Raw genomic sequence first — 17,437 nt, forward strand, 5'->3', positions numbered from 1 at the left:
ATTTACTATTTTCCACCAACCTGTGGCAGGAAGCAATTGGAGAAAATAGAAAGAAAACATCTTCTGTGTAAGTTTACACACAGAGAATGTAGAAAAGTACAAAAACTCTTTATAAATACAAGGACCACATAATCCTATTAGTGAATGTAATATGCCTCTTCCTTTCCTCCACACTCTACAGTTGTGGGGTTGACAGAGTGTCTCTTCAAAATGCAGCTGTATCTTAAGACAACATAAATACAGTTTTAATAATTCAGTTTGTGTCTTGCTTTTTGTTTTTTTAATTTTGATTTTAGTATAATTAACCTGGAGTATTATATTAGTTTTAGGTGTACAATACAGTGATTCAACAAGTGATTCTGTACATTCCTCGGTGTTTATCACAATAAGTATACTCTTAAACCCCACCACCTATTTCTCCCATCCCACTATGCACCTCTCCTCTGGTAACCATCAGTTTGTTCTCTATAATGAAGAGTCTTTTTTTTTCCTTTGTGCCTTTTTTCTTTTTTTCATTGTTTTCTTTCTTAAATTACAGATGAGTGAAACCATATGGTGTTGTCTTTCTCTGACTGACTTATTTCACTTAACGTTATACATACCCTCTAGATCCATCCATGGTGTTACAAATGGCAAGATTTAATTCTTTTTTATGTTTGAGTAATATTCCATTGTGTATATATACACAACATCTTCTTTATCCCTTCATCTATCAACAGAAACTTGGGATGCTTCCATACCTTAGCAATTGTAAATAATGTTGCAATAAACATGAAGGTGCCTGTATCTTTTCAAATTAGTGTTTTCATAATCTTTGGGTAAATGCCCTATAGTAGAATTATTAGATCATATAGTAATTCTATTTTTAATTTTTTGAGGACTCTCCATACTATTTTTCACAATGACTGCACCAGTTTGCATTTCCACCAACGGTGCAAGAAGGTTCCTTTTTCTCCATATCCTTACCAACACTTGTTTCTTGTGTTTTTGATTTTAGCCATTCTGACATGTGTGAGGTAATATCCATTTAGTCTTGATTTGCATTTCTCTGATGTTGACCATCTTCTCATGTGTCTTTTGGCCATCTGTATATCTTCTTTAGGAGAAATGTCTGTTCATGTCTTCTGCTTATTTTTAATTGGATTATTTAGTTTTTTGGTGTTGAGCTGTGTTAAGTTTTTTTTTTATATATTTTGTATACTAACTCTTTATTGGATATGTCTTTTGCCAATATCTTCTCCCATTTGATAGCCTATCTTTTAGTTTTATTGTTTCCTTTGCTAGGCAGAAGCTTTTAGTTTTGATGTAGTCCCACTGGTTTATTTTTTATTTTGTTTCCCTTGCCTCAAGAGACATAACTAGAAAAATGTTGCTATGGCCAATGTCAGAGAAATTACTACCTGTGCTGTCTTCAAAGATTTTTATGTTTCAGGTTTCACTTTTAGGTCCTCAGTCCATTTTTAGTTTATTTTTGTGAATGGTATAAGAAAGTGGTCCAGTTTCATCCTTTTGCATGTAGCTATCCAGTCTTCCAAGCACCATTTGTTTAATAAGAGACTGTCTTTTTCCCATTGCAAATTCTTGCCTCCTTTGTCGAGGATTAAGTGATCTTACAATCATGGGTTTATTTCTGGGCTTTCTGTCCTGTTCCATTGATCTATGTGTCTAGTTTTGTGCCAATACCACACTGTTTTGATTATTACAGCTTTGTAATATAACTTGTAATCTGGGGTTATGATAAGTTTTGTTCTTCTATTTCAAGATTGCTTTGGCTATGCAGGGTATTTTGTGGTTTCATACAAATTTTAGGATTGTTCTAGTTCTGTGAAAAATGCTGTTGACATTTTGATAGAGATTGCATTAAATTTATAGAATGCTTTGGGTAGTATCAAAATTGTAACAGTATTTGTTCTCCCAATCCATGAGCATGGAATATCTTTCCTTTTGTTTGTGTCATCTTCAATTTCTTTCATCAGTGTTTTATAGTTTTCATAGTAAAGGTTCTTCACCTCCTTGGTTAAGTTTATTCCTAGGTATTTTATTATTTTGGGTGCAGTTTAAATATGACTGTTTTCTTAATTTCTCTTTCTGCAATTTCATAATTAGTGCATAGAAATGCAACGGACTTCTGTATACTGATTTTGTATCCTGTGACTTTATTGAATTCATTTATCTGTTCTAGTAATTTTTTGGTGGAGTCTTTAGGGTTTTCTATACATAGTATCATGTCATCTGCAAATAGTGAAAGTTTTACTCCTTTCTTGCCTATTTGGATGCCTTTTATTTCTTTTTGTTGTCTGATTGCTGTGGCTAGGACTTCCACTACTATGTTGAATAAAAGTAGTGAGAGTGAACATTCTTGTTTTGTTCCTGATCTTAGGGGAAAAGCTCTCAGTATTTCACCACTGAGTATGAGTTAGCTGTGCGTTTTTCATATATGGCCTTTATTATGTTGAGGTATATTCCCTCTAACCCTAGTTTATTAAGGGTTTTTATCATGAATGGAGGTTGTACTTTGTCAAATGCTTTTTCTGCATCTATTGAAATGATCACATGGTTTTTATCCTTTCTCTTATGATGTGATGTATCACATTGGTTGATTTACAGATATTGAACTGCACTTGCATCCTGGAATAAATCCTACTTGATCGTGGTGAAGGATTTTTTTTTAATGTATTGTTGGAATCAGTTTGCTCTTTTTTTGAGGATTTTTGCATCTATGTTCATCAGAGATATTGGCCTGTCATTCTCTTTTTTTGTAGTATCTTTATTTGGTTTTGGTGTCAGGGTAATGATGGCCTCATAGAATTAATTTGCAAGCTTTACTTCCTTTTTAATTTTTTGTGATAATTTCAGAATAAGTATTAACTCTTCTTTGAATGTTTGGTAAAATTCACCTGTGAAACCATCTGGTCCTGGACTTTCATTTGTTGGGAGTTTTTTGATAACTGATTCAATTTCATTGCTGGTAATTGGTTTGTTCAAATTTTCTGTTTCTTTCTGATTCAGTTTTGGGAGGTTATATGTTCCTAGGAATTTATCCATTTCTTCTAAGTTGTCTAAATTTGTTGGTATATTTTACAATATCCTCTTATAATTCTTTGTATTTCTGTCGTGTCGGTTATTTCTCCTGTTTCATTTCTGTTTTGTTGATTTGAGTCCTCTCTTTTAACGATTCTGGCTAAAAATTTATCAATATCATTGATAAATTTTGATCTTTTAAAAAGATCAAATTGATCTTTTAATTGATCTTTAAAAAAAAACAGCCACTGATTTCATTGATTTGTTCTGTTATTATTCTTATTCTTATTATTTTATTTTTTTTTAGTTTCTATATCATTTATTTCTGCTCTAATCGTTATTTCCTTCTTTCTGCTGTTTTGGGGTTTTGTTTGTTGTTCTTTTTCTAGCTACTTTAGGTATAAGTTTAGGTTGTTATTTGAGATTTTTCTTTCTTCTTCAGGTAGGCCTGTATTGCTATAAACTTCCCTCTTAGAACTGATCTTGCTGCATCCCAAAGATTTTAGACCATTGTGTTTTCATTTTCATTTGTCTCCCTTTATTTTTTCATTTAATCTTTGATTTCTCAGTTTACCTATTCAGTGTTTAGTAGCATGTTATTTAACCTACATGTGTTTGTATTCTTTCCAGATTTTTTCTTGTGGTTGATTTCTAATTTTATAGCATGTGGTCAGAAAGGATGGATGGTATGACTTCGATCTTTTTGAATTTGTTCAGACTTGTTTTGTGGCCTCACATGTGATCTATTCTGGAGAATGTACCATATATACTTGAAAGGGTGTGTATTCCACTGTTTTAGGATGGAATGTTCTGAATATATATGTTCAGTATATCTGGTTCCAGTGTGTCATTCAAACCCACTGTTTTCTTGTTGATTTTCTATTTGGATGATCTACCCATTAATGTAAGTGGGGTTTTAAAGTCCCCTACTCTTATTGTATTATTATCAGTTACTTCTTTTATGTTTGTTATTATCTGCTTTATGTATTTGGGTGCTCCCATGTTGGGTGCATAAATACTTGCATTTGCTGTATCTTTTTGTTGGATTGTTTGTATTATGATTATATAGTGTCTTTGTCTCTTGTTATAGTCTTTGTTTTAAAATCTATTTCATATTAGTGTTGCTACTCTGCCTTTTTATTCACTTCATTTGCATGCTAAATGCTCTTCCATCCTTTCACTTTTAATCTGCATGTGTCTTTAGGTCTGAAATGAGTCTGTTGCAGGCAGTGCATAGATGGGTCTTGCTTTTTTATCAGTCCTGTCACCCTACATTTTTGATTGGAGTGTTTAGTCCATTTACGTTCAAAGTAATTATTGATAGGTGTGTAGTTATTGCCATTTTGTTACTTCTTTTATGGTTGCTTTTTGTAGTTCTCTGTTCTTGTTCTCCTCTCATGGTTTGCTGCCTTTCTTTAGTGATATACTTGGGTTCCTTTCTGGTTTTGTTTTGTTTTGTTTTGTTTTCATATCTATTACTGGTTTTTGATTTGTGGTTACCATTAAATTTACAAATAACATCTTATGCATATGGCAGTCTATATTACATTAATGGTCACTTAAGTTTGAACTCATTCCAAAAGCACTAAATTTTTTATTCCTCTCCCTCACACATTTTAGGTATATGGTGTCATACTTTACATCCTTTTATTTTGTGAATCCCTTGACTAATTTTTACATATATTCTTAATTTTACTGCTTTTGTGCTTCCTACTTTTCTTATTCCTGCTTATGTTCTTTCCACTCAAAGAATCCCCTTTAACATTTCTTATAAGGCTGTTTTAGTGGTGATGAGTTCCTTTAACTTTTGTTTGTCTGGGAAACTGTCTCTCCTTCTGTTCTGAATGATATCCTTGCTGGATAGTTTTCGTGGTTGTAGGCTTTTTTCTTTCAGCACTTTGAATACTACCTTCTGACCTGCAAAATTTCCAGGAAAAGATCAGCTGATGTCCTTATGGGATTTCCCTTGTATGTAAACTGTTTTCTTTTTTCTCTTGCTGCTTTAAAAATTCTCTTTTTATCACTCTTTAAAAAAAAGATTTATTTATTCATTTAAGAGAGATCGAGGGAGAGCAAGAGCAGGGGAAGGGCAGAGGGAGAGGGAAAAGAGGGAATCTCCAGCAGACTCCCCATGTGCAGAGCCCAATGCAGGGCTTGATCTCAAAAGCCAAAATCAAAAGTCAGACACTTAACTGACTAAGCCACCCAGGTACCACTTTATTACTACTTTTTACCATTTCAATTACTGTATGTCTTGGTGTGGCCCTCCTTGGGTTGATTTTGTTGGAGGATCTCTGTGTCTCCTGGATCTGAATTTGTTTCCTTCCCAGATTTGGAAAGTTTTCAGCTATTGTATCTTCAAGTAAATATTCTCTCCCCTTTTGTCTCTCTCCTCCTTCTGAGATCCCTGTAATGCAAATGTTATTAACCTTGATGGTGTTGCTGACTTCCTTTAATCCGTTTTTATTTTTTCAGCTCTTTTTTCTCTCTCATGTTCAGATTGATTGTTTTCCCTTACTCTATCTTACAGGTCACTGACCCATTCTTCTGTTTCCTCTAGTCTACTATTTATTTCATCTAGTTTATTTTTAATTTCAGTTAGTTCTTCAACCTTGATTGGTTCTTTTTTATGTTTTCTATCTCTTTGTTTAGGGTCTCACTGAAATCCTCTGCTCTTTTCTCAAGTCCAATGAGTATCTTTATGACCATTATTTTAAATTACCTATCAAGTGTATTACTTATCTCCATTTCATTTAGCTCATTTGCTGTGATTTTGTCCTGTTCTTTCATTTGGGACATATTCCTCTGTCTCATCATTTTGTCTGTCTGTGTCTGTTTCTGTTTTAGGAAAGTCAGCTACATCTCCTGCTCTGGAAAGTAGTGGCCTTATAAAGAAGACATCCTATATTGCCCTACAATGCAATGTACCCTTGTCACCAGAACTTGGCACTTCAGGAATGTCTCCTATGTGCATTGAGTGTACTCTAGTGTTGTGGCTGAGCCATGTTTATCTTCACTCCAGTCATCTGCAATGGCTCTCTTTAATTATTGTGGTTAGGGTTCGGTCCTTTTGTTGTTAGTGGGCCACTCTGGGACCACCTTCTGCTTGAGTTGAGTCAGACCAGAGGTGTGGTAGCACCAAACTACAGGATATTCTCCTTGTTTTTCCTCTGAGAAACTTTCATTGGTGAGTGAGGCCTATAGTCAGACCTAATGTCTACCATCATCCCACAGCTAAGACCACAGTTGAACTTGCTTAAGTGGTTTTCTTTCCTCCTCCCCAGGGCAGGAGTCACTTTGAAGTAGTTTTATCCCATTGGGACTGTTTTCACGCTGCCAAACTTGTGGTGCTGCTTTGAATGGACACTTGTGTTGGCAAGGCAGGTCCACAAGAGATCATAGGGACAGAGCACATGGTTCCACCAAGGTCTATCCTGGTTTGCTCTGGGAGAGGACTTGCAGCAGCTTTGGAAAACTACTGAGGACAGCTGGAGGGGGCAGGTCTGAAAAAGAGCACTGCAGTGGGGCACACAGTGTTAGCAAGGTAGTTGGAGAGTATTTGCATTACACTGGTTCCTGAAGCTGTCCATGTATCTAGGCTGAAATACCAGGGGAGGGAAATGGCACCTGCCAGCTTTTTTATTCTTGGAGAATTCTCCCAAAGATCCCTGCCCTTCTTGCACCTGCTCTGAGATTGGTAAACAAATTTCCCTCTTAAATATCCCAGGAATTTTTCAAGTTTCTATGCTGTATCTCAAGAGGGCTGTTTGTTGTGCTGTGTCTTTAAGGAGAGGGACTCATTTTCCTATGGCTCTCCCAGAGCTGAGCTTGCTGATTTTTAAACTTCCAGATGTTAAGCCCTACTGATGATAAGAACTCATGAAGTTAGGCCCCTCTGATTTTCAAAGACAAATGTTATGTGGATCCATCTTCCCAGTTTGGGTCACCCATGTTGGCTCTGCTTCTTTTGCTTCTCTGTGCCTGCCAAGCGTCAGTTTTGCTCCTCACTGCATCTCCACCCTTACTACCCTCCTTGATGTGGAATTTTCTACACATTTAACTGGAAAGTCTGTTCTGCCAGTCTTCAGGTCATTCTGTGTTATTTATACTAAGGTGGATGTTTTCTAAGTGTATCTATAGGACAAAGTGAGCCTAGCATCCTCCCACTCTGCCATCTTCCCCAGAAGATGCTTTCCCTGCTATTTGCTTTCTTAAAGCTGTATTTCTGACTTTCATATATTTTGGGTATTTTAATCATAAAGTACTAGTAAACTCCTTCAGAGTTGCCCCTCTTTAACAAGAGTACAGTTTATCCTCCTTAGAACCCTATAATCTTTGCCAAACCTCAGCTCATCTGAACTGTTATAAAGTTTTCTTAAGCAGCTTCTTCTTTGATTATGTGATATGGTCCTAAATTAGGTTACTGCGTTAGTCAGTTTGCCGAGATTCCTGTTTTCTATATTAGGGTCCTCATTACAACTCTGCATTAGGCACTATACTAAAAACTTCAGAAAGGTGACAAAGAACAAAAGAACTTTGTAAAATTTTCTGTTTATTAATGTAAAGTTAATTGAGTGGATTTAAAAGGTTTACAAATGTTGGAAAATTAAGTGGTTTTTTTTTAAGATTTTATTTATTTATTTGACAGAGAGAGACACACAGCGAGAGAGGGAACACAAGCAGGGGGAGTGGGAGAGGGAGAAGCAGGCTTCCTGCGGAGAAGAGAGCCTAATGTGGGGCTCGATCCCAGGACCCTGGGATCATGACCTGAGCCAAAGGCAGACGCTTAATGACTGAGCAACCCAGGTGCCCCAGAAAATTAAGTCTTTTATAAAATATTGTTTCCCTGTATCATTGTTCAACATTTAGCTTGTCACAGGAGTATGATAATTTAACAATGTTTTAAATGTTTACTATTTATTCTAATTTTATTGAAATTTTAGTTTTTTGTTAGTATATATTTCCTTTTAAGTAATATTTTAACAATCATCAATAAGAATTTATCTGAAATCTAAATACCGGTAATGACAAATGATAGTAGAATGTGTTAGCAAGAAAAAACCTGCATAATGCTAATGAAATTAACACTAGATAATTGTAAACAACTTTCTTTTTATAATATTTATGTACTAGAATATTTGAGGAACAGTTTTGATTTTTAAAACACAGAGACATAGAGTGGCACACATATATAATTCTACCATTACTTATTTAGGTTAGGATCTGAAGCAAAGCAGTATGTTGTTCATTTGCCACGAAGCACCAATATCTCCTCTTCCCTACCCTTATCACCTTCTGTGATCCGTGACTCAGCACTTCTTTCAGAATGCCTAATAATATATATACTGGAGACACTCAGTTTACTTTTTGGAATCCTGGCTTGGCTGGAATAAAAAGCTAGTTCTAGGACCTTGATTATGCAGCCCTTTTCAGAGTTACTTACTACATCATTCCAACTTCACCGTTGTTATTCTAAATTCTGTAAATGGAACTAGGAATTTAAGATGTAAACAAAGGGATTTCTTTGCCAGGCAGCCCACTGGAAGCCTATGAAATCAGATTTTCAATTAATCACAACTGGACAGGATAGACTATAGCAGCAACCAAGATGAAGCTGAGGAAAACAAAAGAATAGGTTGAAGATGATACATTATTTAAATAAGCATTTAAATCAGGTATTATAGTCTCTCTGAGGATATGGAAAAAGAAAATGATGATGTGCTGACATATTAAAGTATGTTGTCTGCAGTCAACATTGCAGACTTCGTATAAATAGCTAAAATTTTCTTGAACTTCAAAACACATTTCTTTGAAGATATTGTATCTTTTTAGAAATCCACTGGATTTATTCCACTTAAGGTAAAGAATATTTCAACTGTTTTGCTCTCCTAGCATCTCTTTCCTCTTAGTTCTTCCACATAGTTCAGTTTCTGATCTCCTCTGGAGGATATATGCATCTTTTGCTTCCTCAGTCTTCCTTGAGTACATATATAAATTTCATTTTCATCTTTACCAAAGTGGTGAACCTGATTTGATATGCTGTTTTTTTAATCCTAAGTAAATTTGGTACAAAATTTACTAAATATAGTTTTCATTAATGATGTTGTAAGGGAGGCAAATTTTTTCTCTTGTCCTCTTAAAGTTTTTCAGCTGTGCCTGAGAGTTAAATTAACACTTGACAGATTAATAGGAGGAAAGCATACAAATTCATATGCTTTTTGTGACACAAGAGGTCTTATAAGGAAATGAAGATTCAAAGGAGTGGCCAAACCTAAATGCTTTTATATTAAGTTGAACAAAGAGAGGCAATTGTGAAAAAATAATTAAAATATATGGGAAGGCTAAAGGAAGATAAGAATTATTTTAACAAAGTCTGTTTGTACTAAATTATAAATCTCTCAGCTTTGACTCCCAGTGGAAGAATATTTCTGTTCCCTGGTACAGGGAGTGCATCCTACACATGGGAGTCTTTGTCTCCTGTTTTCAGGAAGAAAATGGGAGATTAGAATGCCCTTCTTGCATCTGCTATTTTTTAAGTGCCATTAGCTCAAAATAATCCTTATGCCAGAGAGACATATTTTGGGATGGCATATTCTTCCACCCTTTCAATGTCATACAATGTAGTAAACTTGGGTTGCATTTTGGTAGTGATGAATATGATAATTTGGGACCAGCACAGTAGCTTAGTCTCTGAAATAGTTGGTTAAAATAGAGAAGACCTCAACATACAGGTATGTTTACACCACTGCAATAAAATCAAAGAATTATTTTACTACAGCATTTTTTTTCCCCTTGGCAGATAATGAAAACTTGTAACTATTTTTCCAAACAAGGCTTTCTATACATCATTTACTTTCTCAGATGCAAAGTTGACATCACCTTTAAACATCTGTACAGAGGAGCAATATGTTCTGAATTACTTACAGAACTGTTAGAAGCTTGAATCTTTCCCCTCATCATTTCTAGTAGCTGTCTACACCGTAACCAGCTATCATGTGCAGGCAGACAGCATAGTTGCAATTAATGAGTTTGATCCTTCCAGCAACTGCTTCAGACGTTGTATCTCATTCTTAAGAGATTCTCTATAAAATACCACATTCTTGAAGTTCAGAAACATTAGAAAATTCTTTATTGAACATTAGGAAATCTTTTGTAAAAACAAAAGTCTCTGTTTTGAGTTCTTAGAAAACTCTCAGACTACCTTGCTGGTATTTTTTAAATGATTAAAAACACAAAAATTATACACTCTGATAAACTATGACTAGCTCGAAAGGTGAGAAATCCTTTCCAGCAAATGATGTTTTATTTGATTTCATTATACTGATTTATTGATAAAATAACTGGTACACTCAACTAGCTTTTATTGACATGGGAAATTATTACCTCAGATATGCAATCTGTGAACACAAATATCCAGAATAGAATATTAAGGATTCCAGGTTTAATAAATGCCACACAGTGAAATACATACAAAAGATTATAGTAACAACACAAAAGGAAACCCTCATTTTAAAATAATGAATAATACTCATGGGTTGTCATTGGAAAGTGGTGGGGAGATTAAGTTTTATGCATCAATGTTCTTTAAAAAGATAGCCTGAATGTTTTAGGAATATATATACTTTGTGAGACAGTATATACATTAGTTTCCCAAAGTATATTTTAAACAGTTTAATTCCTCTAAATATACCTTAATGCCTCAGGAATTAAGAAGTTTTAAAATTCTTACAAACATTAGTAATGTGATTAGGGAAGAGTGCTGTACATTCCTAGGCTGAGGTAAATCATGCCACATTTTGCCTTATATGTGAGAAGGAAAACTCAAGTGTTAATAAGTCAGCTAAAGGGCGAAAGTCAAGCCTTAGTTCCTATTTCCTTACATCATATAATTTTCAATTTAAGTAATCTGGATGATTACATAATGTTATGGCACTTTATTTCCTTCATATATGTATGTTTATTTTTAGCATATAACATATAAAGAGGATATTTTTAAAAATGCAGGCATATTTGAATATTGAAAACTACAAGAACAATGTAATTTTAAAAGGATGTTATTGACATGTATTTAGTTTTTAAAGAAGTTTTGTTAATTTAGACAATTGTAATTACAGTATGATAAATCTCACGGCCTTGTCTCTTTCCATGTGACCCTGGTGGGATACTAGTTAGTGCAATTGTAATTCTCTGTACTTTTCTGTTTATATTTCTAGGAAGCCATGTGAGTTGAAATATTTAATTCAAAAATTATTTGCACACTACCCAACATTGTGATGGTTAATTTTATGTGTCACAGAGTGTCCAGATAGTTGGCTAAATATTGTTTCTGAGTATTTCTGCGAGGAGTTTCCAGATGAGATTAGCATTTGAATCAGTAGAGTGAGTAGAAGAGGTTGCTCTCCCCAATGTAGGTGAGCATTACCCAATCAGATGAGGGCCTGAATAGAACAAAAAGGTAGAGGAAGGGAAAACTTCTTTTTCTGCCTGACAACTTGAGATGGATCAGTCTTCCTTTGCCTTCAGACTAGGATTTACACCATTAGTTTTCCTGATTCTTGGTCTTGGACTTGAAGTGCAGTTCAAAATTTGCAGCGCAGACTCCATGGGTAATCTAGCTGCCATTTGGCCAGGAAATTTCAAGTTCTAGGTATTCAGAGCACAGTAGAGAATGAGCTTTTTTATTTTTTATGGGTGGGATGCAGCCAAAAGAAGGATTTTCTAAATAATAAACAACAAAAATAGTGAAATCAATCACAAAAAATCACTTTATATTTAATCAAATAAAAATAAAATATTTCTATATGTTAAAAACCCAACAATAAGGTAATTACAAAAGGTAAACTTAGAAAACTCTGTTAAGGGGCACCTGGGTGGCTCAGTCGGTTAGGCATCTGCCTTTGGCTCAGGTCATGATCCCAGGGTCCTGGGATCGAGCCCTGCATCAGGCTCCCTGCTCCTTGGGAAGCCTGCTTCTCCCTCTGCCTGCAGCTCCCCCTGCTTGTCTTCTTGTCTCTCGCTGTCTCTCTCTGTCAAATAAATAAATAAAATATTCAAAAAAAGAAAAAGAAAACTCTGTTAAATATCACAAAAAACAAATGCTTTAATATTTGAAATAAGAAGAGATAATTTCACAAAAGAAATGCAAATGAATAAAATATGAGTTCAACCTAACTAATAAGCAGTGAGTTGCAAATTATAATAGCAATTAAACCAATTTTATACTTATCCAATTCTCAATAGTGAAAAATAGCATCTTTCAATACAGAAAGATGATCACCTATGCTACTGGTGATAGTGTAAAATATAATTTTTAAAGAAGGCGATTAGCTATTATAAATCAGAAGCCTTGAAAAGTTAAAAGAATTTGTCTCTATATTTTCACTCTCAGGAATATTTTAAAGAAAATTCAGGCATATGAATAAAGAGTGCTATAAATTTGTGCTCATCGCATCGTAGTAAAAAAGCAGAAACAACATAAGTGCCTAGTAAGAATGATGGTAAGGGTGCGGTTATTTAATATAAGTGTTTTAAAATCAGTTAATCCATCAGAAATCAATAAATGTTTGTTGATATTCAGTCTTCTGTCTACATTACAATTTTTTTACACATTAAAAATTTAAAATAAATGTTTGCTTCTATCAGTATAAACAAACATATATTCATGCTATAAATGGGAATGGACTGCACTTTGGATTATAAAATTTAACCTAATTTAGCAAATCAAAAACATATTACTCACTGACAAATTCTAAAGAGAGATATTTTACTTCAAACTGAGCATTATTAGAGTTTTATTGACAAACACATTACCAGTAAGAACCAAATGGATTTGCTATTTAACATATATATGTGTGTATATATATATATATGTACAGATCCAGCATAATATGCTCTTTAACCATAAAATAAACCTTGGATGGCTTTATGCTACTAAGCACATTATATTTGGACACTTTTCCATCCAACATTTTAACAAAACCAATGTAAAGATCCACTGGGCACAACAGAGGGTTTTTGAATTTCTGAATGTTCTAGCAATTCCTTATAAAACCTAAACTGCAACTGATTTCATGAAAAGCCTACTTATTTGGGTACAGATATGAAATGGCAACAGTTACAGGTCAAGCTTCACTATTTCCTTCGATGTCCAGTGCTTCTATGAGAAATTCACACCCTGGGCATACCAAATGGTAAGAAGATGGGGAAAATAAAGGGTGTTTACTGGCCAGCCATCACACCTGTCTATGATTACTAGTCTCTGACTTAGTGGGGAGTGGGGATGTAATGCAGGCATTGCCAGAATTTAGAAAAGTTATTCTTTTGGTGGCTTCCACTTTTCACTTCAGGAAGAGAAACTAGCTCATTTCGGTTTCCTCCTCAAATGGGAAGTAAGACAAAAAAAAAAAATGAAAAGAAAGAACAGAAAAAAAGAAAGACCAGCTTTGCATGAATACTGCGTTGCATTCATCCAAAGTCAGCCTTTTCCTTTCCCTTACCTCTTCACCTTAGGTGATGAGAAAGAAAATAATTCCCCCTCATTTTCATAATAGTGTACATTTCCTTGTCTATCCCTGTTCCTAGTAACCATGCCTACTTTTTAAAATGTTATGTATAATAGTGTACTTTTCCTTGTCTATCCCTATTCTGGTATCTGAGGATGAGTAGATAGTTTAAAGGGTGCCTATTTTGACCTAAGTGGATGCTCATCAAGGATATTTGGCCAGACATGAATATACTGACTTTGCCTCAGAAAATCCGTCCTCTGGCCACCATTGTCTCTCCCTGACCATAGGTCACATTAGATGACAACACGGCAACTTCTCCATTCCTATGGTACTCATTATTTTGGAAAATGGATGAACAGCTTTTCTCATCTTCAAGGGATGTAACAAATTTCAATTCGCTAGGTGCGAACATGGCAACACTGGAAGATGAATGAGGAGCAGAGGAAGTGATTCATCCTCTTTTTCTACTAAGAATTTGACCAACTTCCCTAAATATGACCCCTTGAACAACTAATGGTGGAAGTAGAGGAGGATTGATAGCATTTTCCAAGACCTGTTTTGAGGTCAGCTGGCCACCCTCAGCAGTTACCGCAGACTATCAATAGCAGTTATTTAAGAGCCTTCTATTGGCAGTTGTGGCTTTCTTTGCCAAATCCCTTCATTCTGCAATTCACATGAACCTTTTACAAGTCAGCTTAGCCAGAAGACTTTTACTAACCATGCCCCTTTCAGAAACAGACCAAACTTCCTAAAACATGATGCAAACTTCTTAGATATTTTCATGCACCTTTAAGGGGAAGAGAAACAGTACTCCCACATCAGTTTTCTTTATCTTCCTTCACTTCCCATTTGTGTCCAGCAAATTATAAAATAAAGGCTTTAAGGGACTTCATGTATTTATCCATTCAGATATATTTATTGAGCACCTACTATGTGTGCCAGGCACAGTTCCAGGTTCTAGAGACAGAGCCGTGACAAATCAGACAAAAATTCCTGAGTCCATAAAGCTTACACACTAGAAGAGAATATAATAAACAAGATAAGTAAGTAATGAATATGTTAAATAAGTGTTAAGTTTTACAATGAAAAAAAATACAGCAGGGAAATAAGTTACAGAAGCAAGAGAGGTTTAAATTAGACATGGTGGTCTAAGTAAGTGAGAGAAATTGGAGAAAGAACATTTCCGAAAAAGAAATAGCAATTGGAAAGGAATATGGCTAGAATGATTAATGAACAAGAGCTGATGGAGATGAAGTGGGGAGATGACAAGCCTGGTGGTAAGAGGAATACAGACTGATAGTAAGGTCTTTGGCTTACCTTACTTGCAGTAAGTAGGAACTTTGGCTTTTGAATGAAAGAAATGGAAAGCCATATGGGTTTTTAGAAGAGGAGTCACATGGGTGTTTCTTCAGAATCACTATGGCTTCTGTATTGAGAATGGCCATGACTGTTTCAGGGAGGAAGAGCAGAGGATGGGACATAGGAAAAACCAGTAATGAGGCTATTGCAATAACAGGTTTGAAAAGATGCACCAAGATGTTGGAAGTGGAGAAAAATAGTCAAATTCCAGATATATTTTGAAGGCTAATAGAATTTGCTGATGGACTGGTATAAAGGATCACCTCGAGGTTTTTCACCCAAGCAAATGAGAGAACAGAGTTACCATCAAGAGACATTGCAGGAGGAGTTTGTGGGTAATGTACCCACAAGAGGTCATTTTAGGACACATTAGCATTGCACATACTTTATGGAACATATGTCAAGGAGATCAGAAGGTTGCAAAGTGAAGATATCACCAGTCCATGAAATATATCGCTATAATATGAATTTTTCCCGGTAAAGGGATAAATATGGCACCAGTAAAGGTGATCTTCAAGATAATTTTTCTGAGACTTTCACATGGCCACACTTACTAATGGAAGCAATGATGCTCAATTCAAATTTTAATTGGATTACTATTACACCACATAATGGGGAAAAGAACATTACATTTTCTAAATGTTGAAGATATATATAATTTGTGCACTATTATATAACAGGAGTTAACTATTCTGTATTTCACACCATACAATGTGAACATAATATAGTCTAGCTATTTCAAAGTTCTAAAAAATTTTGCATGCTGACTTATTACAATGAAATATGTCACTAAGTAGAAACAAAACTAGTAATATCTCAATACAGAAGGAAGAAAATGTTTTTAAAAGATTCCAATTACTTTTATTTATTTATTTTTTAAAGATTTTATTTATTTATTTGAGAGAGAGAGCACATGGCTTTGGGGTGAAATCTGAATGCAGAGGAAAGTTGTAGAAGGTTTGTAAAGGGAAATCTTTGGAAAGGAATTTTATGTGTGGTCAGGATGGACTCGGATTGAAAGGAATGGATTTTATTTATTTATTTATTTATTTATTTATTTATTTATTTATTTTAAAATATTTTATTTATTTATTTGAGAGAATGAGAGATAGCACGAGAGGGAAGAGGGTCAGAGGGAGAAGCAGACTCCCTGCTGAGCAGGGAGCCAATGTGGGACTCGATCCCGGGACTCCAGGATCATGACCTGAGCCAAAGGCAGTCACTTAACCAACTGAGCCACCCAAGTGCCCCCGATTACTTTTTAAATTGGTATTTTCAAACAGACTATCTTAGAATAATAAATACCGAAAGGTAGAGGGTTAAAATGCTGTTTTATTAAATGCAATTCATTTATAGTATTTATAGCTTTAGTATGTGATGACAAAAATAAATCATTTCCAAAAAAAAAAAAAAAACAAGTATGAAATTCGTAGATGACCACTATTCCAAGTACTTAAAGAAGGATGATACTGACCTGCTGTTAAGATTTATATATGGCTTAGGAGATAATGTATCCTTTAAAAAGAATAAAGAGACAAAACTTAACAATAATGATAGAAGATCTTATTATGCAAACAAAGGTAAAAATACTAAGAATCAAAAAGAAAAGAAAACCACAGCTACTGCATACCTTTAAGAACAGACTACACAATCTCTTGGAATAAATCCTTACATTCTTTGATTATATGATAATGCCAAGAATACATATTCTTTAAAATGAACAATTTTAATGACCAAGAAATACTAAAATTTTGATCAGTTACAGTTTTTTTATTTCAAAAGGTCAATTAATTTATGAAAAGTTATTTATGAAGCCACATATTTAATAAGTAGTGGCTTCTGAGAGTACTTGTAATCAGACATTACATTTGGTCTTATTCTTCTTAATCTTTAAATTAATTGAGCAAACACTAACAATAATAGCTCTATCATCAGCTCATTAAAATTAACTGCAGTTTTTGATAAGCCATTCTATTTTCATGATTTTACTTAATTTTGATGTCACTTGTTGATTTAGAAAGGTTTAGTTGACACAATCTCATCTGATCTTCTAATTCATGACAAGACCACCTACATAGGTTTCTGCTTAACAAGATTATAAAAAATATATATATTTTAAATAAGAACAAGGAAAGGTCATTTGCCTTTTTAGTTCTCATCTTTGATAGCATTTTCCAAGCACAGAGTTTAAATAACATCATTGAAATCACCTAACACCTTTGCCATTTGGGAATTTTTTTTCAAATCACTGCCGAGGTCCATATAAGATGTACTTTAGCCTTTCTAGCATGAAATTGGAAGGGGTTTGCTTTTCATGACTCTTCCACAATTTTACAATGTGACTTTTGGCCCTTTTTTGATTTATCAGTGGAATTCCTTACCTAGTGAAATTTGCTTTCCTTTTTTTGTATACCCTCTTCCCTGTGGCATCCATACTTCAAAATGACAAGCACAGTTTTGAAACATGCCTTCACCTTTAGGCCATAATAATATAAAACAGCTAAACCTATTTTTCAATCCACCTTGCACTTAAATCTAACAGCCTTCCTAAT

At 34.6% G+C, this 17,437-nt stretch overlaps 1 long non-coding RNA gene across 1 annotated transcript in view; it reads left to right on the top strand.

The window, feature by feature from the left end:
• Positions 1–17,437, top strand: part of LOC141371338 (uncharacterized) — a 53,277-nt gene that overhangs the window by 21,074 nt on the left and 14,766 nt on the right. The window lies entirely within an intron of this gene.

The sequence above is a fragment of the Callorhinus ursinus genome, unplaced genomic scaffold (assembly GCF_003265705.2).
Source record: "Callorhinus ursinus isolate GAN/ISIS: 27379988/994484 unplaced genomic scaffold, GSC_fseal_2.0 scaffold3, whole genome shotgun sequence".
In the NCBI taxonomy this organism is placed as follows: Eukaryota; Metazoa; Chordata; class Mammalia; order Carnivora; family Otariidae; genus Callorhinus; species Callorhinus ursinus.